Genomic DNA, 17,214 nt, shown 5'->3' on the forward strand with positions numbered 1-17,214 from the left:
AATTTTCGCCATAGGATGTCACAGCCTTCTTTGCATACCCTTATTTAACCCACACAAAGATGCCAACGGCAGGCGTGACATAATTTTTTGACGCATTATAAAGGATTAGGAAAAAGATAAAAAGCAGCTTACGGCCATACCTCTCTGGTTCCGCCCGATCTCGTCTGATCTCGGAAGCTAAGCAGAGCAGGGCCTGGTTAGTACCTGGATCGAAGACCGCCTGGGAATCCCAGGCGCCGTAAGCTTTTTCACTTCTCTCTGAAAGCTGCAGAGCGCCGCAGATTGTACACCTACAAATTACAAAAAGTATATCACATTGTTGAAGAGATGCATGTTTATTGTTGTTTTAACGTTGGATATGAAAGGCATTTAGACAATATTATCAAACATGATTCCGTTTCATGGTTGCTAAATTAGTGTTGATCAACATTTAACAATTGGCATACTTTTGTTTGTAATTTAGCCGTTGAAATACAGGTGCTAACCAAACATGTTAGATTTACCAGTGAAGAAAAGTAAAGTTCCCTTTAGGTTTTAGGAACCTCTCTTGCCAATGCTAAGAACTGCTTCAATTTTAGAAAAAGAAACTTCTGATTATCTTTGACACGTTTTAAAGGATTAGGAAAAAGATGAAAAGCAGCTTATGGCCATACCTCTCTGGTTCCGCCCGATCTCGTCTGATCTCGGAAGCTAAGCAGAGCAGGGCCTGGTTAGTACCTGGATGGAAGACCGCCTGGGAATCCCAGGTGCCGTAAGCTTTTTCACTTCTCTCTCTGAAAGCCGCCCAGCGCCGTAGCTTGTACACCTACACAATTGTAAAAAGTTGATCACATTGTAGAAGAGATGCAATAGGAAGAAGATGAAAGGTGGCTTACGTCCATACCATCGTCAGGCCATTTGAGGTGGCGGGGACTGCAATGGCCATCCACCGATTGGCTGGGACTCCTGGGCGGGTCTTCTCTAGTCCATCCAATTTTCGCCATAGGATGTCAAAGCCGTCTTTGCATACCCTTATTTAACCCACAAAAAGATGCCAACGGCAGGCGTGACATAATTTTTTGACGCATTATAAAGGATTAGGAAAAAGATAAAAAGCAGCTTACGGCCATACCTCTCTGGTTCCGCCCGATCTCGTCTGATCTCGGAAGCTAAGCAGAGCAGGGCCTGGTTAGTACCTGGATGGAAGACCGCCTGGGAATCCCAGGTGCCGTAAGCTTTTTCACTTCTCTCTGAAAGCTGCAGAGCGCCGCAGATTGTACACCTACAAATTACAAAAAGTATATCACATTGTTGAAGAGATGCATGTTTATTGTTGTTTTAACGTTGGATATGAAAGGCATTTAGACAATATTATCAAACATGATTCCGTTTCATGGTTGCTAAATTAGTGTTGATCAACATTTAACAATTGGCATACTTTTGTTTGTAATTTAGCCGTTGAAATACAGGTGCTAACCAAACATGTTAGATTTACCAGTGAAGAAAAGTAAAGTTCCCTTTAGGTTTTAGGAACCTCTCTTGCCAATGCTAAGAACTGCTTCAATTTTAGAAAAAGAAACTTCTGATTATCTTTGACACGTTTTAAAGGATTAGGAAAAAGATAAAAAGCAGCTTACGGCCATACCTCTCTGGTTCCGCCCGATCTCGTCTGATCTCGGAAGCTAAGCAGAGCAGGGCCTGGTTAGTACCTGGATCGAAGACCGCCTGGGAATCCCAGGCGCCGTAAGCTTTTTCACTTCTCTCTGAAAGCTGCAGAGCGCCGCAGATTGTACACCTACAAATTACAAAAAGTATATCACATTGTTGAAGAGATGCATGTTTATTGTTGTTTTAACGTTGGATATGAAAGGCATTTAGACAATATTATCAAACATGATTCCGTTTCATGGTTGCTATATTAGTGTTGATCAACATTTAACAATTGGCATACTTTTGTTTGTAATTTAGCCGTTGAAATACAGGTGCTAACCCAACATGTTAGAATTGCCAGTGAAGAAAAGTAAAGTTACCTTCAGGTTTTAGGAACCTCTCTTGCCAATCCTAAGAACTGCTTCAATTTTAGAAAAAGAAACTTTTCTGATTATCTTTGACACGTTCTAAAGGATTAGGAAAAAGATATTAAAGCAGCTTACGGCCATACCTCTCTGGTTCCGCCCGATCTCGTCTGATCTCGGAAGCTAAGCAGAGCAGGGCCTGGTTAGTACCTGGATGGAAGACCGCCTGGGAATCCCAGGTGCCGTAAGCTTTTTCACTTCTCTCTGAAAGCTGCAGAGCGCCGCAGATTGTACACCTACAAATTACAAAAAGTATATCACATTGTTGAAGAGATGCATGTTTATTGTTGTTTTAACGTTGGATATGAAAGGCATTTAGACAATAATATCAAACATGATTCCGTTTCATGGTTGCTAAATTAGTGTTGATCAACATTTAACAATTGGCATACTTTTGTTTGTAATTTAGCCGTTGAAATACAGGTGCTAACCAAACATGTTAGATTTACCAGTGAAGAAAAGTAAAGTTCCCTTTAGGTTTTAGGAACCTCTCTTGCCAATGCTAAGAACTGCTTCAATTTTAGAAAAAGAAACTTCTGATTATCTTTGACACGTTTTAAAGGATTAGGAAAAAGATGAAAAGCAGCTTACGGCCATACCTCTCTGGTTCCGCCCGATCTCGTCTGATCTCGGAAGCTAAGCAGAGCAGGGCCTGGTTAGTACCTGGATGGAAGACCGCCTGGGAATCCCAGGTGCCGTAAGCTTTTTCACTTCTCTCTCTGAAAGCCGCCCAGCGCCGTAGCTTGTACACCTACACAATTGTAAAAAGTTGATCACATTGTAGAAGAGATGCAATAGGAAGAAGATGAAAGGTGGCTTACGTCCATACCATCGTCAGGCCATTTGAGGTGGCGGGGACTGCAATGGCCATCCACCGATTGGCTGGGACTCCTGGGCGGGTCTTCTCTAGTCCATCCAATTTTCGCCATAGGATGTCACAGCCTTCTTTGCATACCCTTATTTAACCCACACAAAGATGCCAACGGCAGGCGTGACATAATTTTTTGACGCATTATAAAGGATTAGGAAAAAGATAAAAAGCAGCTTACGGCCATACCTCTCTGGTTCCGCCCGATCTCGTCTGATCTCGGAAGCTAAGCAGAGCAGGGCCTGGTTAGTACCTGGATGGAAGACCGCCTGGGAATCCCAGGTGCCGTAAGCTTTTTCACTTCTCTCTGAAAGCTGCAGAGCGCCGCAGATTGTACACCTACAAATTACAAAAAGTATATCACATTGTTGAAGAGATGCATGTTTATTGTTGTTTTAACGTTGGATATGAAAGGCATTTAGACAATATTATCAAACATGATTCCGTTTCATGGTTGCTAAATTAGTGTTGATCAACATTTAACAATTGGCATACTTTTGTTTGTAATTTAGCCGTTGAAATACAGGTGCTAACCAAACATGTTAGATTTACCAGTGAAGAAAAGTAAAGTTCCCTTTAGGTTTTAGGAACCTCTCTTGCCAATGCTAAGAACTGCTTCAATTTTAGAAAAAGAAACTTCTGATTATCTTTGACACGTTTTAAACGATTAGGAAAAAGATGAAAAGCAGCTTACGGCCATACCTCTCTGGTTCCGCCCGATCTCGTCTGATCTCGGAAGCTAAGCAGAGCAGGGCCTGGTTAGTACCTGGATGGAAGACCGCCTGGGAATCCCAGGTGCCGTAAGCTTTTTCACTTCTCTCTCTGAAAGCCGCCCAGCGCCGTAGCTTGTACACCTACACAATTGTAAAAAGTTGATCACATTGTAGAAGAGATGCAATAGGAAGAAGATGAAAGGTGGCTTACGTCCATACCATCGTCAGGCCATTTGAGGTGGCGGGGACTGCAATGGCCATCCACCGATTGGCTGGGACTCCTGGGCGGGTCTTCTCTAGTCCATCCAATTTTCGCCATAGGATGTCACAGCCTTCTTTGCATACCCTTATTTAACCCACACAAAGATGCCAACGGCAGGCGTGACATAATTTTTTGACGCATTATAAAGGATTAGGAAAAAGATAAAAAGCAGCTTACGGCCATACCTCTCTGGTTCCGCCCGATCTCGTCTGATCTCGGAAGCTAAGCAGAGCAGGGCCTGGTTAGTACCTGGATCGAAGACCGCCTGGGAATCCCAGGTGCCGTAAGCTTTTTCACTTCTCTCTCTGAAAGCCGCCCAGCGCCGTAGCTTGTACACCTACACAATTGTAAAAAGTTGATCACATTGTAGAAGAGATGCAATAGGAAGAAGATGAAAGGTGGCTTACGTCCATACCATCGTCAGGCCATTTGAGGTGGCGGGGACTGCAATGGCCATCCACCGATTGGCTGGGACTCCTGGGCGGGTCTTCTCTAGTCCATCCAATTTTCGCCATAGGATGTCAAAGCCGTCTTTGCATACCCTTATTTAACCCACAAAAAGATGCCAACGGCAGGCGTGACATAATTTTTTGACACGTTCTAAAGGATTAGGAAAAAGATAAAAAGCAGCTTACGGCCATACCTCTCTGGTTCCGCCCGATCTCGTCTGATCTCGGAAGCTAAGCAGAGCAGGGCCTGGTTAGTACCTGGATGGAAGACCGCCTGGGAATCCCAGGTGCCGTAAGCTTTTTCACTTCTCTCTGAAAGCCGCCGAGCGCCGCAGATTGTACACCTACAAATTACAAAAAGTATATCACATTGTCGAAGAGATGCATGTTTAGTGTTGTTTTAACGTTGGATATATAAGGAACTTAGACAATATCATCAAAATTGATTCCGTTTCATGGTTGCTAAATTAGTGTTGATCAACATTTAACAATTGGCCTACTTTTGTTTGTAATTTAGCCGTTGAAATACAGGTGCTAACCCAACATGTTAGAATTGCCAGTGAAGAAAAGTAAAGTTACCTTCAGGCTTTAGGAACCTCTCTTGCCAATCCTAAGAACTGCTTCAATTTTAGAAAAAGAAACTTTTCTGATTATCTTTGACACGTTCTAAAGGATTAGGAAAAAGATATTAAAGCAGCTTACGGCCATACCTCTCTGGTTCCGCCCGATCTCGTCTGATCTCGGAAGCTAAGCAGAGCAGGGCCTGGTTAGTACCTGGATGGAAGACCGCCTGGGAATCCCAGGTGCCGTAAGCTTTTTCACTTCTCTCTCCGAAAGCCGCCCAGCGCCGCAGATTGTACACCTACACAATTGTAAAAAGTATTTCACATTGTAGAAGAGATGCAATAGGAAGAAGATGAAAGGTGGCTTACGTCCATACCATCGTCAGGCCATTTGAGGTGGCGGGGACTGCAATGGCCATCCACCGATTGGCTGGGACTCCTGGGCGGGTCTTCTCTAGTCCATCCAATTTTCGGCATAGGATATCACAGCCTTCTTTGCATACCCTTATTTAACCCACACAAAGATGCCAACGGCAGGCGTGACATAATTTTTTGACGCATTATAAAGGATTAGGAAAAAGATAAAAAGCAGCTTACGGCCATACCTCTCTGGTTCCGCCCGATCTCGTCTGATCTCGGAAGCTAAGCAGAGCAGGGCCTGGTTAGTACCTGGATGGAAGACCGCCTGGGAATCCCAGGTGCCGTAAGCTTTTTCACTTCTCTCTCCGAAAGCCGCCCAGCGCCGCAGATTGTACACCTACACAATTGTAAAAAGTATTTCACATTGTAGAAGAGATGCAATAGGAAGAAGATGAAAGGTGGCTTACGTCCATACCATCGTCAGGCCATTTGAGGTGGCGGGGACTGCAATGGCCATCCACCGATTGGCTGGGACTCCTGGGCGGGTCTTCTCTAGTCCATCCAATTTTCGGCATAGGATGTCACAGCCTTCTTTGCATACCCTTATTTAACCCACACAAAGATGCCAACGGCAGGCGTGACATAATTTTTTGACGCATTATAAAGGATTAGGAAAAAGATAAAAAGCAGCTTACGGCCATACCTCTCTGGTTCCGCCCGATCTCGTCTGATCTCGGAAGCTAAGCAGAGCAGGGCCTGGTTAGTACCTGGATGGAAGACCGCCTGGGAATCCCAGGTGCCGTAAGCTTTTTCACTTCTCTCTCCGAAAGCCGCCCAGCGCCGCAGATTGTACACCTACACAATTGTAAAAAGTATTTCACATTGTAGAAGAGATGCAATAGGAAGAAGATGAAAGGTGGCTTACGTCCATACCATCGTCAGGCCATTTGAGGTGGCGGGGACTGCAATGGCCATCCACCGATTGGCTGGGACTCCTGGGCGGGTCTTCTCTAGTCCATCCAATTTTCGGCATAGGATGTCACAGCCTTCTTTGCATACCCTTATTTAACCCACACAAAGATGCCAACGGCAGGCGTGACATAATTTTTTGACGCATTATAAAGGATTAGGAAAAAGATAAAAAGCAGCTTACGGCCATACCTCTCTGGTTCCGCCCGATCTCGTCTGATCTCGGAAGCTAAGCAGAGCAGGGCCTGGTTAGTACCTGGATGGAAGACCGCCTGGGAATCCCAGGTGCCGTAAGCTTTTTCACTTCTCTCTGAAAGCCGCCGAGCGCCGCAGATTGTACACCTACAAATTACAAAAAGTATATCACATTGTCGAAGAGATGCATGTTTAGTGTTGTTTTAACGTTGGATATATAAGGAACTTAGACAATATCATCAAAATTGATTCCGTTTCATGGTTGCTAAATTAGTGTTGATCAACATTTAACAATTGGCCTACTTTTGTTTGTAATTTAGCCGTTGAAATACAGGTGCTAACCCAACATGTTAGAATTGCCAGTGAAGAAAAGTAAAGTTACCTTCAGGTTTTAGGAACCTCTCTTGCCAATCCTAAGAACTGCTTCAATTTTAGAAAAAGAAACTTTTCTGATTATCTTTGACACGTTCTAAAGGATTAGGAAAAAGATAAAAAGCAGCTTACGGCCATACCTCTCTGGTTCCGCCCGATCTCGTCTGATCTCGGAAGCTAAGCAGAGCAGGGCCTGGTTAGTACCTGGATGGAAGACCGCCTGGGAATCCCAGGTGCCGTAAGCTTTTTCACTTCTCTCTCCGAAAGCCGCCCAGCGCCGCAGATTGTACACCTACACAATTGTAAAAAGTATTTCACATTGTAGAAGAGATGCAATAGGAAGAAGATGAAAGGTGGCTTACGTCCATACCATCGTCAGGCCATTTGAGGTGGCGGGGACTGCAATGGCCATCCACCGATTGGCTGGGACTCCTGGCCGGGTCTTCTCTAGTCCATCCAATTTTCGGCATAGGATGTCACAGCCTTCTTTGCATACCCTTATTTAACCCACACAAAGATGCCAACGGCAGGCGTGACATAATTTTTTGACGCATTATAAAGGATTAGGAAAAAGATAAAAAGCAGCTTACGGCCATACCTCTCTGGTTCCGCCCGATCTCGTCTGATCTCGGAAGCTAAGCAGAGCAGGGCCTGGTTAGTACCTGGATGGAAGACCGCCTGGGAATCCCAGGTGCCGTAAGCTTTTTCACTTCTCTCTGAAAGCCGCCGAGCGCCGCAGATTGTACACCTACAAATTACAAAAAGTATATCACATTGTCGAAGAGATGCATGTTTAGTGTTGTTTTAACGTTGGATATATAAGGAACTTAGACAATATCATCAAAATTGATTCCGTTTCATGGTTGCTAAATTAGTGTTGATCAACATTTAACAATTGGCCTACTTTTGTTTGTAATTTAGCCGTTGAAATACAGGTGCTAACCCAACATGTTAGAATTGCCAGTGAAGAAAAGTAAAGTTACCTTCAGGTTTTAGGAACCTCTCTTGCCAATCCTAAGAACTGCTTCAATTTTAGAAAAAGAAACTCTTCTGATTATCTTTGACACGTTCTAAAGGATTAGGAAAAAGATAAAAAGCAGCTTACGGCCATACCTCTCTGGTTCCGCCCGATCTCGTCTGATCTCGGAAGCTAAGCAGAGCAGGGCCTGGTTAGTACCTGGATGGAAGACCGCCTGGGAATCCCAGGTGCCGTAAGCTTTTTCACTTCTCTCTCCGAAAGCCGCCGAGCGCCGCAGATTGTACACCTACAAATTACAAAAAGTACATCACATTGTCGAAGAGATGCATGTTTAGTGTTGTTTTAACGTTGGATATATAAGGAACTTAGACAATATCATCAAAATTGATTCCGTTTCATGGTTGCTAAATTAGTGTTGATCAACATTTAACAATTGGCATACTTTTGTTTGTAATTTAGCCGTTGAAATACAGGTGCTAACCCAACATGTTAGAATTGCCAGTGAAGAAAAGTAAAGTTACCTTCAGGTTTTAGGAACCTCTCTTGCCAATCCTAAGAACTGCTTCAATTTTAGAAAAAGAAACTTTTCTGATTATCTTTGACACGTTCTAAAGGATTAGGAAAAAGATAAAAAGCAGCTTACGGCCATACCTCTCTGGTTCCGCCCGATCTCGTCTGATCTCGGAAGCTAAGCAGAGCAGGGACTGGTTAGTACCTGGATGGAAGACCGCCTGGGAATCCCAGGTGCCGTAAGCTTTTTCACTTCTCTCTCCGAAAGCCGCCCAGCGCCGCAGATTGTACACCTACACAATTGTAAAAAGTATTTCACATTGTAGAAGAGATGCAATAGGAAGAAGATGAAAGGTGGCTTACGTCCATACCATCGTCAGGCCATTTGAGGTGGCGGGGACTGCAATGGCCATCCACCGATTGGCTGGGACTCCTGGGCGGGTCTTCTCTAGTCCATCCAATTTTCGCCATAGGATGTCACAGCCTTCTTTGCATACCCTTATTTAACCCACACAAAGATGCCAACGGCAGGCGTGACATAATTTTTTGACGCATTATAAAGGATTAGGAAAAAGATAAAAAGCAGCTTACGGCCATACCTCTCTGGTTCCGCCCGATCTCGTCTGATCTCGGAAGCTAAGCAGAGCAGGGCCTGGTTAGTACCTGGATGGAAGACCGCCTGGGAATCCCAGGTGCCGTAAGCTTTTTCACTTCTCTCTGAAAGCCGCCGAGCGCCGCAGATTGTACACCTACAAATTACAAAAAGTATATCACATTGTCGAAGAGATGCATGTTTAGTGTTGTTTTAACGTTGGATATATAAGGAACTTAGACAATATCATCAAAATTGATTCCGTTTCATGGTTGCTAAATTAGTGTTGATCAACATTTAACAATTGGCCTACTTTTGTTTGTAATTTAGCCGTTGAAATACAGGTGCTAACCCAACATGTTAGAATTGCCAGTGAAGAAAAGTAAAGTTACCTTCAGGTTTTAGGAACCTCTCTTGCCAATCCTAAGAACTGCTTCAATTTTAGAAAAAGAAACTCTTCTGATTATCTTTGACACGTTCTAAAGGATTAGGAAAAAGATAAAAAGCAGCTTACGGCCATACCTCTCTGGTTCCGCCCGATCTCGTCTGATCTCGGAAGCTAAGCAGAGCAGGGCCTGGTTAGTACCTGGATGGAAGACCGCCTGGGAATCCCAGGTGCCGTAAGCTTTTTCACTTCTCTCTCCGAAAGCCGCCGAGCGCCGCAGATTGTACACCTACAAATTACAAAAAGTACATCACATTGTCGAAGAGATGCATGTTTAGTGTTGTTTTAACGTTGGATATATAAGGAACTTAGACAATATCATCAAAATTGATTCCGTTTCATGGTTGCTAAATTAGTGTTGATCAACATTTAACAATTGGCATACTTTTGTTTGTAATTTAGCCGTTGAAATACAGGTGCTAACCCAACATGTTAGAATTGCCAGTGAAGAAAAGTAAAGTTACCTTCAGGTTTTAGGAACCTCTCTTGCCAATCCTAAGAACTGCTTCAATTTTAGAAAAAGAAACTTTTCTGATTATCTTTGACACGTTCTAAAGGATTAGGAAAAAGATAAAAAGCAGCTTACGGCCATACCTCTCTGGTTCCGCCCGATCTCGTCTGATCTCGGAAGCTAAGCAGAGCAGGGACTGGTTAGTACCTGGATGGAAGACCGCCTGGGAATCCCAGGTGCCGTAAGCTTTTTCACTTCTCTCTCCGAAAGCCGCCCAGCGCCGCAGATTGTACACCTACACAATTGTAAAAAGTATTTCACATTGTAGAAGAGATGCAATAGGAAGAAGATGAAAGGTGGCTTACGTCCATACCATCGTCAGGCCATTTGAGGTGGCGGGGACTGCAATGGCCATCCACCGATTGGCTGGGACTCCTGGGCGGGTCTTCTCTAGTCCATCCAATTTTCGCCATAGGATGTCACAGCCTTCTTTGCATACCCTTATTTAACCCACACAAAGATGCCAACGGCAGGCGTGACATAATTTTTTGACGCATTATAAAGGATTAGGAAAAAGATAAAAAGCAGCTTACGGCCATACCTCTCTGGTTCCGCCCGATCTCGTCTGATCACATGTGAAGGCTCCGCCCATTGCAGGAAGTGAGTTACAAGCTAGATTTGTTTGGCACACGTCTTTTGGAGGACTTTTTTCCCTTCTCTTTTTTCTTGAGATTTCAATGCTCTGAGTGAGATTGTTTTTCTTTGTGAGACTTTGTTGTTTAATATCCCCCAGCAGTGTTACACTGTCTGGGGGACATTTTTTCTTTTTTACCGGGTTTTGTGCATACTCGAAGGAATTATCCTTTTTTGTGTGAGGGTTTTTTTTCATCCCTTTTTTCAATGATGGACCAACAGCGTGAACAAACACAAAGTGGACAGATGCCAATGATGAAGATGATGGCAGATGGACAAAGAAAGGAGAAGACAAGTGGGAATGACGGCGAGAATAACAATGAGGACGGGAAAAGACAGCGGAGCTTGACCGTGAGTGTGGAGACAGAGGGGGATATTACGATCCCTGTAATGGAACTGATGCACTGCATTAAGGAGATTTGTGGAGGACTCATGGCCTGCCGGGTGATAAACCCAAAGAAGTATGAAGTCACCATGAGCCACCCAAAAGGGAAGCAGAGGCTCATGGATGGCTTCAAAATAGGTGATACCAAGGTCCATGCAAGGGAAATCAGCAATGATGAACTGGTTGTTTCTTTTCTCAACCTACCATATTATATAGAGGACACTGAGATTGAGTGCAAACTGAGGGGTTGGGGGGTCTCTGCGGTCTCCCCTTATAAAAGACGGATGTGGCCAGGCACCAAGGTGGCAGACGGGACAAGATTTGTCCGGGTCAGATTTAATGAACATGTACAGTCACTCCCATATTCTACAAAATTCAACACTGTATTGGGGGCAGAATATTTCAGGGTGTTGCATGACAAACAGGTGAGGGTGTGCCGGATGTGCATGCAGCCAGGACACATAGTACGGGACTGTCCGGAGTTTATGTGCCACCAGTGTGGGGTACAGGGGCACTACGCCAGAGAATGCCCCCGAAAACATCAGAAAAAGTGTACCCTATGCGGGGAGGAGACGGAGCATTGCAGATGTAACATGCGGGAGGAGGAACCGAGCCAAACTGGAGCCAGCACCCAAGAGAGGGGTGAGGAAGAAGGAGAAAGCGACAAGGAGGGGATCGGCGGCAGCGACGAGGATGCAGGTGGTCATGAGGAAGAGGATGAGAGCAGCGTGGGCGTGCTGGAGGTATTTCCGGAATGGCTGGAAGCGGCTGAGGAGGAGACGACCGTTTCAACGGCTGCACCTGAGGCGGCGCCAAGCCAAGGAAAAGGGAAGGTGCAGGACGGCAGGCTGAGAAAACCACTGTTGCAGGAGGAGCCTGAAAAGACACAGGCGTTTGGGCAAGAGACAGAGGTGCAGAACAGGGCTCCAGAGAGCACGCCACCTACCGCTGAGGCAATAGAGAGTGAGTTTTTGGGGATGGGAGCCACCCTGGATGCAGTGGACGTCAACACCGGTGGGACTCCACCTTTGCTGCTGGATACCGCATCAGACTCGGAAATGGATGTGGAAAAAATAATAGAGGTGAGAAAGAGGCGGGGGGAGCAGGGGGGGAAAAACAGGGCAAGGAAGAAAAAAAATCCTTGCTCTAAGGATAAGCCATAATGAACACGTTCATGATAATAATATTTATGTATGCGCTAATGGGTTCTGTGGATATAAGTATAACCTCCCTAAATACAAATGGTTTCAGAAATGCAGACAAGATTCAAGCAGTGTTTAGTAAGAACCATCTGACAGACATATTGTGTCTTCAAGAAACACACTGGGACTTGATCACAACCAAATATGTACACAAGCATTGGAGAGGGACGGTATACTCTGCTGAAGGAAGTGGAAGAACAGGAGGAGTAGCGGTGTTGATAAAAAAACAACATGATACCAATAGCAAATGCATTTATAGAGGCAATGATGGTAAATGTATAATTCTAGAAATTTTAGTCAATGATGAAATTATTAGATTAATAAATATACATGCTCCGAACGTAGAGAATGATAGGAAGAAATTTTTTATGGATTTAAATAGGTGGATCAACAACAAAACTATAATAATAGGAGACTTTAACGTGGTTCTGAGCAACAGAGATAGCTCTAAAAACAACACATATAAGAATGATTCAAGTAGGACGGTACTCAAAAACCTAATTTCGGGTTCAAACTTGATTGATGTGTGGAGGGTACTCCACCCCAGCACTAGAGGGTTTTCAAGGAGGCAAATCGTGCAGGGTCGATTAAAGCAGTCCCGTATAGATTTGGCTCTGGTAGCATCAGGGATGATCAGACAGACTTATGACATTCAGTACATATTCAACACATGGAGCGATCATGCTCAAATTGAATTGAAGTTGGGAGATGTCACTGTTAAAAGGGGAAGAGGGATATGGTGCCACAATAACAGCTTATTAGAGGACAAGATATATAAAAATAAGATCAGGAATCTATTAATTAATGGAATGAGTGGTATAAAATATGTTGATAATAAAATAGAATTCTGGGAAGATATTAAACTGAGAATCAAAAAATTAAGTATCAACTATAGTCGAGAGAAAAGATGGGAAGAAAAGAGAAAGGAAAGTATAATAAACGAGTTGTTGAATGTGGAAATAGAAAAGATGGAATTGGATGAAAAGTATAGTAGCGAGGAATATGAAGTGTATAAAATAAAACTTGCAGAGTTTGAGGCCAAAAGATGCAAAGGTGCAGCGGTGAGGAGTAGGTCTCAGGCACTGCTTGAAGGGGAAAGAAGCACGGCTTACTTCTTGGGGCTGGAAAAAGTAACGCAGGAGAGACAACATATACAGCAACTGCAGAACAAAAGTGGTGTGATATGTAAAGAAAAAGATGAGATATTGGGTATAGTACATGAATACTATGAGGAGTTATATAAAGGGCAAAGCCCAGAGAAAGAGCAGATAGAACGGATTACCAGCCACATTGAGAAAAAAATAAGTGCAAATGACAAAGTCCTTTGTGATAAGGATATAGCTGTACAGGACATAGAGACTGCAATCAAAAATCTTAAAAAGAATAAGAGCCCGGGGTCCGACGGACTTACGGCAGAACTGTATCAGGGTTTCCCAGAGTTTTTCTCCCCAATCCTGCTTCAAGTGTTTGAAGAAATGGAGAAGGAAAAAAAAACTTCAGATAAGCTTACGGAGGGGATCATCACATTAATATACAAGAAGAAAGGGAGTAAAGATAAGTTAGACTATTACAGACCAATAAGTGTTTTAAATATGGATTATAAAATCATTGCAAAAATATTAGCCTTTAGGATGAGGGAGGTGATAAAAGGTATTGTTACAGAAACGCAAACGTATGGTATTCCAGGCAGGGAGATTAATGATAATATAATAACGGTAAAAAATGTAGTGGGGATCCTAAATAGGGAAGGTGGGTGTTTATTGGGGATCGATCTAGAGAAAGCGTTTGATCGAGTAGAGCATAGTTTTTTGTGGGAGGTGTTAAGTAAATATGGTTTTGGGGAGAGATATATTAACTGGGTTAAATTATTGTATGTGAATGCCAGAAGCAGGATTAAGGTAAATGGGTTCCTGACCGATCAGGTGGGGCTGCGGAGGTCAATACGACAGGGATGCCCTATGTCAGCTACGCTCTTCAGCCTGGTGGTAGAACCGTTGGCTTTAATGATAAATAACGATGATAGGATAGTGGGGATCAATACGAATGGGAATAGGAATTTAAAAGTAGTACAGTATGCAGATGATATTAATATATTTTTAAGAAATAGTACATATATAGAGAGGGTAATGAATCATATAAATGATTACGAAAAGGCTTCGGGAGCTAAAGTTAACAGTGGGAAATCAGAAATAATGGTGTTTAAAGAAAATAGCATGGATATAAATAAATGGGGTTTCAAATTAGTAGATGAGAGGAAAGTTTTAGGAGTGTATATAGGGAAAAACGAAAGCGCTGCCCGGGATAAAAACTGGCATGAAGCCATAAAACGAACTAGAAATATCTGTAATATGTGGCAGGCCCGTGGGCTTACCATCAGAGGGAAGGTAAAAGTGTGTAATGCGCTGGTACTGTCAACAATTGTACATATTTTGGGATCTTGCGAGCTGCCCGAATGGGCGCTCCATTCTCTGAATAGTGTGACATCCTCTTTTTTGTGGAGGGGGAAGGGAAATATGATAGCACGCAAGACCTTAATAGCTAAGAAAGAGGAGGGGGGTCTAACTCTGATGGATATTAGTGCCAAAAGAGATGCGCTAAGGGTTAAAATGCTTGGACGGTTTTTGGATGCGAAGAGGAAGCATCCTTGGAAAGACACCCTGGCAGGGCTCCTGGCTGAATACGGAGAGAAGAGCTACTTCAATTTAGGTGCCTTCAGTCCCAGGGATGTGATTGGGGGGCTGCCGGGGTTCTATCGTGAGGTGCTGGAGGCTTGGGACAAGATTCTTCCCCACCTCAGCCTTGACTGCAAATGGAGAGCGCACGTGATGCAGTTACCTTTTCTCAACTCCCCTTTCTTTGTTTATGCAGGAAGGCCCATTGTGTCGAAAGCACTCGAGAGTGCGGGGTTGACCTCCTTGGGGAGCATATGTAAAGCAGCAGGAGATTGGGTTTTTGATATAAACAAAACGGAAGTAGGCCTCAAAAGAGCCAATGTTAGGTATAGAGCAAAACAAATTAGAGATGTTGGTGCAAGAGTATTTAACTGTGTGGACAATGATTGGTTACACCTTACAGATGACGAGGAGCGGATGCAGGACGATGAAATGGAATTCCTTCTGTGCCTCGGGGACAAGTATACGCCAATAGGTAAAGCCAAAACAAAATGCATTTATAACATACTGGTACGGAAAGTGGCCATGAAGCCTGCATCGGAGAAAAGGTGGAAGGAACTTTTCCCAGATGAGCAGATGGGGACCATTTGGTTAAATTTAGATGTACCTCACCTACCACATGCTTTATTCCAAGCAGATTTCAAGCTGAGGCACAGGAGGATATACACTAGTATTGTCCTGCATCAGATCCACAAAAACATTTGTCAAAGGACGTGTGCTGTGTGTGAAAGGGAAGACGAAGATCTGGAGCATCTATTTTTGAAATGTTCCGGTTTAAATTCCATTCACACATATATCAAATCTATATTGACGACCTGTTGTGGAGTGGGGGCCAAACACATTGGCCAGTGGGAGTGGGTCTGGCTTTTTGGCTTGCCAAAAAAGAAAGATAGTACAACAATTGCAACCAACACCATTCTTGGCTTTGCGAGATATGCGGTACTCTTAAAAAGGAACAGGGCGCTATTTGATCACAAAAAAACAGACGTAATTGAAATCTTTAAGAATATGTTTAAAGCGCATGTAAAGCTGTTATTTATGTGTAAAAGGGAATGGTGCAAGAAACATTTTATGGAAGGTACCACAATATGTAGCATTGATGAAGAGAAGTTATGCTTCTCCTTGTGAACCATATGGTTGTGTGAAAATAAGGTTGTGTGGATTACCCCCTAGAAGGCCCTTTGTTTTAGGGTTTTCTTTCGTATGGTTTTGTGTAGTGTTTTATTTTGTTTTGTATGTCGGTACCCTCTGGGTTGTATGTATTTTAAAATAAAATGTCATGTATTTTTGATAATAAAAGATAAAAAAAAAAAAAAAAAGTTCCGCCCGATCTCGTCTGATCTCGGAAGCTAAGCAGAGCAGGGCCTGGTTAGTACCTGGATGGAAGACCGCCTGGGAATTCCAGGTGCCGTAAGCTTTTTCACTTCTCTCTCCGAAAGCCGCCGAGCGCCGCAGATTGTACACCTACAAATTACAAAAAGAATATCACATTGTTGAAGAGATGCATGTTTAGTGTTGTTTTAACGTTGGATATGAAAGGAAATTAGACAATATTATCCAAAATGATTCCGTTTCATGATTGCTAAATCAGTGTTGATCAACATTTACGATTGGCATACTATTGTTTGTAATTTAGCCGTTGAAATACAGGTGCTAACCCAACATGTTAGAATTGCCAGTGAAGAAAAGTAAAGTTACCTTCAGGCTTTAGGAACCTCTCTTGCCAATGCTAAGAACTGCTTCAATTTTAGAAAAAGAAACTTCTGATTAACTTTGACACGTTTTAAAGGATTAGGAAAAAGATGAAAAGCAGCTTACGGCCATACCTCTCTGGTTCCGCCCGATCTCGTCTGATCTCGGAAGCTAAGCAGAGCAGGGCCTGGTTAGTACCTGGATGGAAGACCGCCTGGGAATCCCAGGTGCCGTAAGCTTTTTCACTTCTCTCTCCGAAAGCCGCCGAGCGCGGCAGATTGTACACCTGTTTTAACGTTGGATATGAAAGGAAATTAGACAATATTATCCAAAATGATTCCGTTTCATGATTGCTAAATCAGTGTTGATCAACATTTACGATTGGCATACTATTGTTTGTAATTTAGCCGTTGAAATACAGGTGCTAACCCAACATGTTAGAATTGCCAGTGAAGAAAAGTAAAGTTACCTTCAGGCTTTAGGAACCTCTCTTGCCAATGCTAAGAACTGCTTCAATTTTAGAAAAAGAAACTTCTGATTATCTTTGACACGTTTTAAAGGATTAGGAAAAAGATAAAAAGCAGCTTACGGCCATACCTCTCTGGTTCCGCCCGATCTCGTCTGATCTCGGAAGCTAAGCAGAGCAGGGCCTGGTTAGTACCTGGATGGAAGACCGCCTGGGAATCCCAGGTGCCGTAAGCTTTTTCACTTCTCTCTCCGAAAGCCGCCGAGCGCGGCAGATTGTACACCTGTTTTAACGTTGGATATGAAAGGAAATTAGACAATAT

The 17,214-nt window shown here is 43.4% G+C and overlaps 23 non-coding genes across 23 annotated transcripts; all 23 read left to right on the forward strand.

Moving 5' to 3' along the window:
- The first annotated feature begins 126 nt into the window (after positions 1-126).
- LOC134123127 (5S ribosomal RNA) lies at positions 127-245 on the forward strand. The gene has a single exon (XR_009954636.1). It is a non-coding gene; the product is annotated as a 5S ribosomal RNA (ribosomal RNA).
- Positions 246-639: 394 nt separating this feature from the next.
- On the forward strand, positions 640-758 carry LOC134123003 (5S ribosomal RNA). Its single transcript, XR_009954512.1, has one exon. It is a non-coding gene; the product is annotated as a 5S ribosomal RNA (ribosomal RNA).
- Positions 759-1,097: 339 nt separating this feature from the next.
- On the forward strand, positions 1,098-1,216 carry LOC134123581 (5S ribosomal RNA). The gene has a single exon (XR_009955067.1). It is a non-coding gene; the product is annotated as a 5S ribosomal RNA (ribosomal RNA).
- Positions 1,217-1,610: 394 nt separating this feature from the next.
- On the forward strand, positions 1,611-1,729 carry LOC134123128 (5S ribosomal RNA). The gene has a single exon (XR_009954637.1). It is a non-coding gene; the product is annotated as a 5S ribosomal RNA (ribosomal RNA).
- Positions 1,730-2,126: 397 nt separating this feature from the next.
- LOC134123582 (5S ribosomal RNA) lies at positions 2,127-2,245 on the forward strand. Its single transcript, XR_009955068.1, has one exon. It is a non-coding gene; the product is annotated as a 5S ribosomal RNA (ribosomal RNA).
- A 394-nt stretch (positions 2,246-2,639) lies between these two features.
- Positions 2,640-2,758, forward strand: LOC134123583 (5S ribosomal RNA). Its single transcript, XR_009955069.1, has one exon. It is a non-coding gene; the product is annotated as a 5S ribosomal RNA (ribosomal RNA).
- A 339-nt stretch (positions 2,759-3,097) lies between these two features.
- On the forward strand, positions 3,098-3,216 carry LOC134123584 (5S ribosomal RNA). The gene has a single exon (XR_009955070.1). It is a non-coding gene; the product is annotated as a 5S ribosomal RNA (ribosomal RNA).
- A 394-nt stretch (positions 3,217-3,610) lies between these two features.
- LOC134123585 (5S ribosomal RNA) lies at positions 3,611-3,729 on the forward strand. The gene has a single exon (XR_009955071.1). It is a non-coding gene; the product is annotated as a 5S ribosomal RNA (ribosomal RNA).
- A 339-nt stretch (positions 3,730-4,068) lies between these two features.
- On the forward strand, positions 4,069-4,187 carry LOC134123120 (5S ribosomal RNA). The gene has a single exon (XR_009954629.1). It is a non-coding gene; the product is annotated as a 5S ribosomal RNA (ribosomal RNA).
- Positions 4,188-4,526: 339 nt separating this feature from the next.
- On the forward strand, positions 4,527-4,645 carry LOC134123586 (5S ribosomal RNA). The gene has a single exon (XR_009955072.1). It is a non-coding gene; the product is annotated as a 5S ribosomal RNA (ribosomal RNA).
- Positions 4,646-5,042: 397 nt separating this feature from the next.
- LOC134123588 (5S ribosomal RNA) lies at positions 5,043-5,161 on the forward strand. The gene has a single exon (XR_009955074.1). It is a non-coding gene; the product is annotated as a 5S ribosomal RNA (ribosomal RNA).
- A 339-nt stretch (positions 5,162-5,500) lies between these two features.
- Positions 5,501-5,619, forward strand: LOC134123589 (5S ribosomal RNA). The gene has a single exon (XR_009955075.1). It is a non-coding gene; the product is annotated as a 5S ribosomal RNA (ribosomal RNA).
- A 339-nt stretch (positions 5,620-5,958) lies between these two features.
- Positions 5,959-6,077, forward strand: LOC134123590 (5S ribosomal RNA). Its single transcript, XR_009955076.1, has one exon. It is a non-coding gene; the product is annotated as a 5S ribosomal RNA (ribosomal RNA).
- A 339-nt stretch (positions 6,078-6,416) lies between these two features.
- On the forward strand, positions 6,417-6,535 carry LOC134123591 (5S ribosomal RNA). Its single transcript, XR_009955077.1, has one exon. It is a non-coding gene; the product is annotated as a 5S ribosomal RNA (ribosomal RNA).
- Positions 6,536-6,931: 396 nt separating this feature from the next.
- LOC134123592 (5S ribosomal RNA) lies at positions 6,932-7,050 on the forward strand. Its single transcript, XR_009955078.1, has one exon. It is a non-coding gene; the product is annotated as a 5S ribosomal RNA (ribosomal RNA).
- A 339-nt stretch (positions 7,051-7,389) lies between these two features.
- On the forward strand, positions 7,390-7,508 carry LOC134123593 (5S ribosomal RNA). The gene has a single exon (XR_009955079.1). It is a non-coding gene; the product is annotated as a 5S ribosomal RNA (ribosomal RNA).
- A 396-nt stretch (positions 7,509-7,904) lies between these two features.
- On the forward strand, positions 7,905-8,023 carry LOC134123594 (5S ribosomal RNA). The gene has a single exon (XR_009955080.1). It is a non-coding gene; the product is annotated as a 5S ribosomal RNA (ribosomal RNA).
- A 398-nt stretch (positions 8,024-8,421) lies between these two features.
- Positions 8,422-8,540, forward strand: LOC134123104 (5S ribosomal RNA). Its single transcript, XR_009954613.1, has one exon. It is a non-coding gene; the product is annotated as a 5S ribosomal RNA (ribosomal RNA).
- Positions 8,541-8,879: 339 nt separating this feature from the next.
- Positions 8,880-8,998, forward strand: LOC134123595 (5S ribosomal RNA). Its single transcript, XR_009955081.1, has one exon. It is a non-coding gene; the product is annotated as a 5S ribosomal RNA (ribosomal RNA).
- Positions 8,999-9,394: 396 nt separating this feature from the next.
- On the forward strand, positions 9,395-9,513 carry LOC119205073 (5S ribosomal RNA). The gene has a single exon (XR_005117365.1). It is a non-coding gene; the product is annotated as a 5S ribosomal RNA (ribosomal RNA).
- Positions 9,514-9,911: 398 nt separating this feature from the next.
- Positions 9,912-10,030, forward strand: LOC119205074 (5S ribosomal RNA). Its single transcript, XR_005117366.2, has one exon. It is a non-coding gene; the product is annotated as a 5S ribosomal RNA (ribosomal RNA).
- A 6,516-nt stretch (positions 10,031-16,546) lies between these two features.
- On the forward strand, positions 16,547-16,665 carry LOC134123596 (5S ribosomal RNA). The gene has a single exon (XR_009955082.1). It is a non-coding gene; the product is annotated as a 5S ribosomal RNA (ribosomal RNA).
- A 344-nt stretch (positions 16,666-17,009) lies between these two features.
- Positions 17,010-17,128, forward strand: LOC134123598 (5S ribosomal RNA). Its single transcript, XR_009955084.1, has one exon. It is a non-coding gene; the product is annotated as a 5S ribosomal RNA (ribosomal RNA).
- Positions 17,129-17,214: the final 86 nt, after the last annotated feature.

Source organism: Pungitius pungitius, unplaced genomic scaffold, assembly GCF_949316345.1.
Source record: "Pungitius pungitius unplaced genomic scaffold, fPunPun2.1 scaffold_31, whole genome shotgun sequence".
NCBI lineage: Eukaryota > Metazoa > Chordata > Actinopteri > Perciformes > Gasterosteidae > Pungitius > Pungitius pungitius.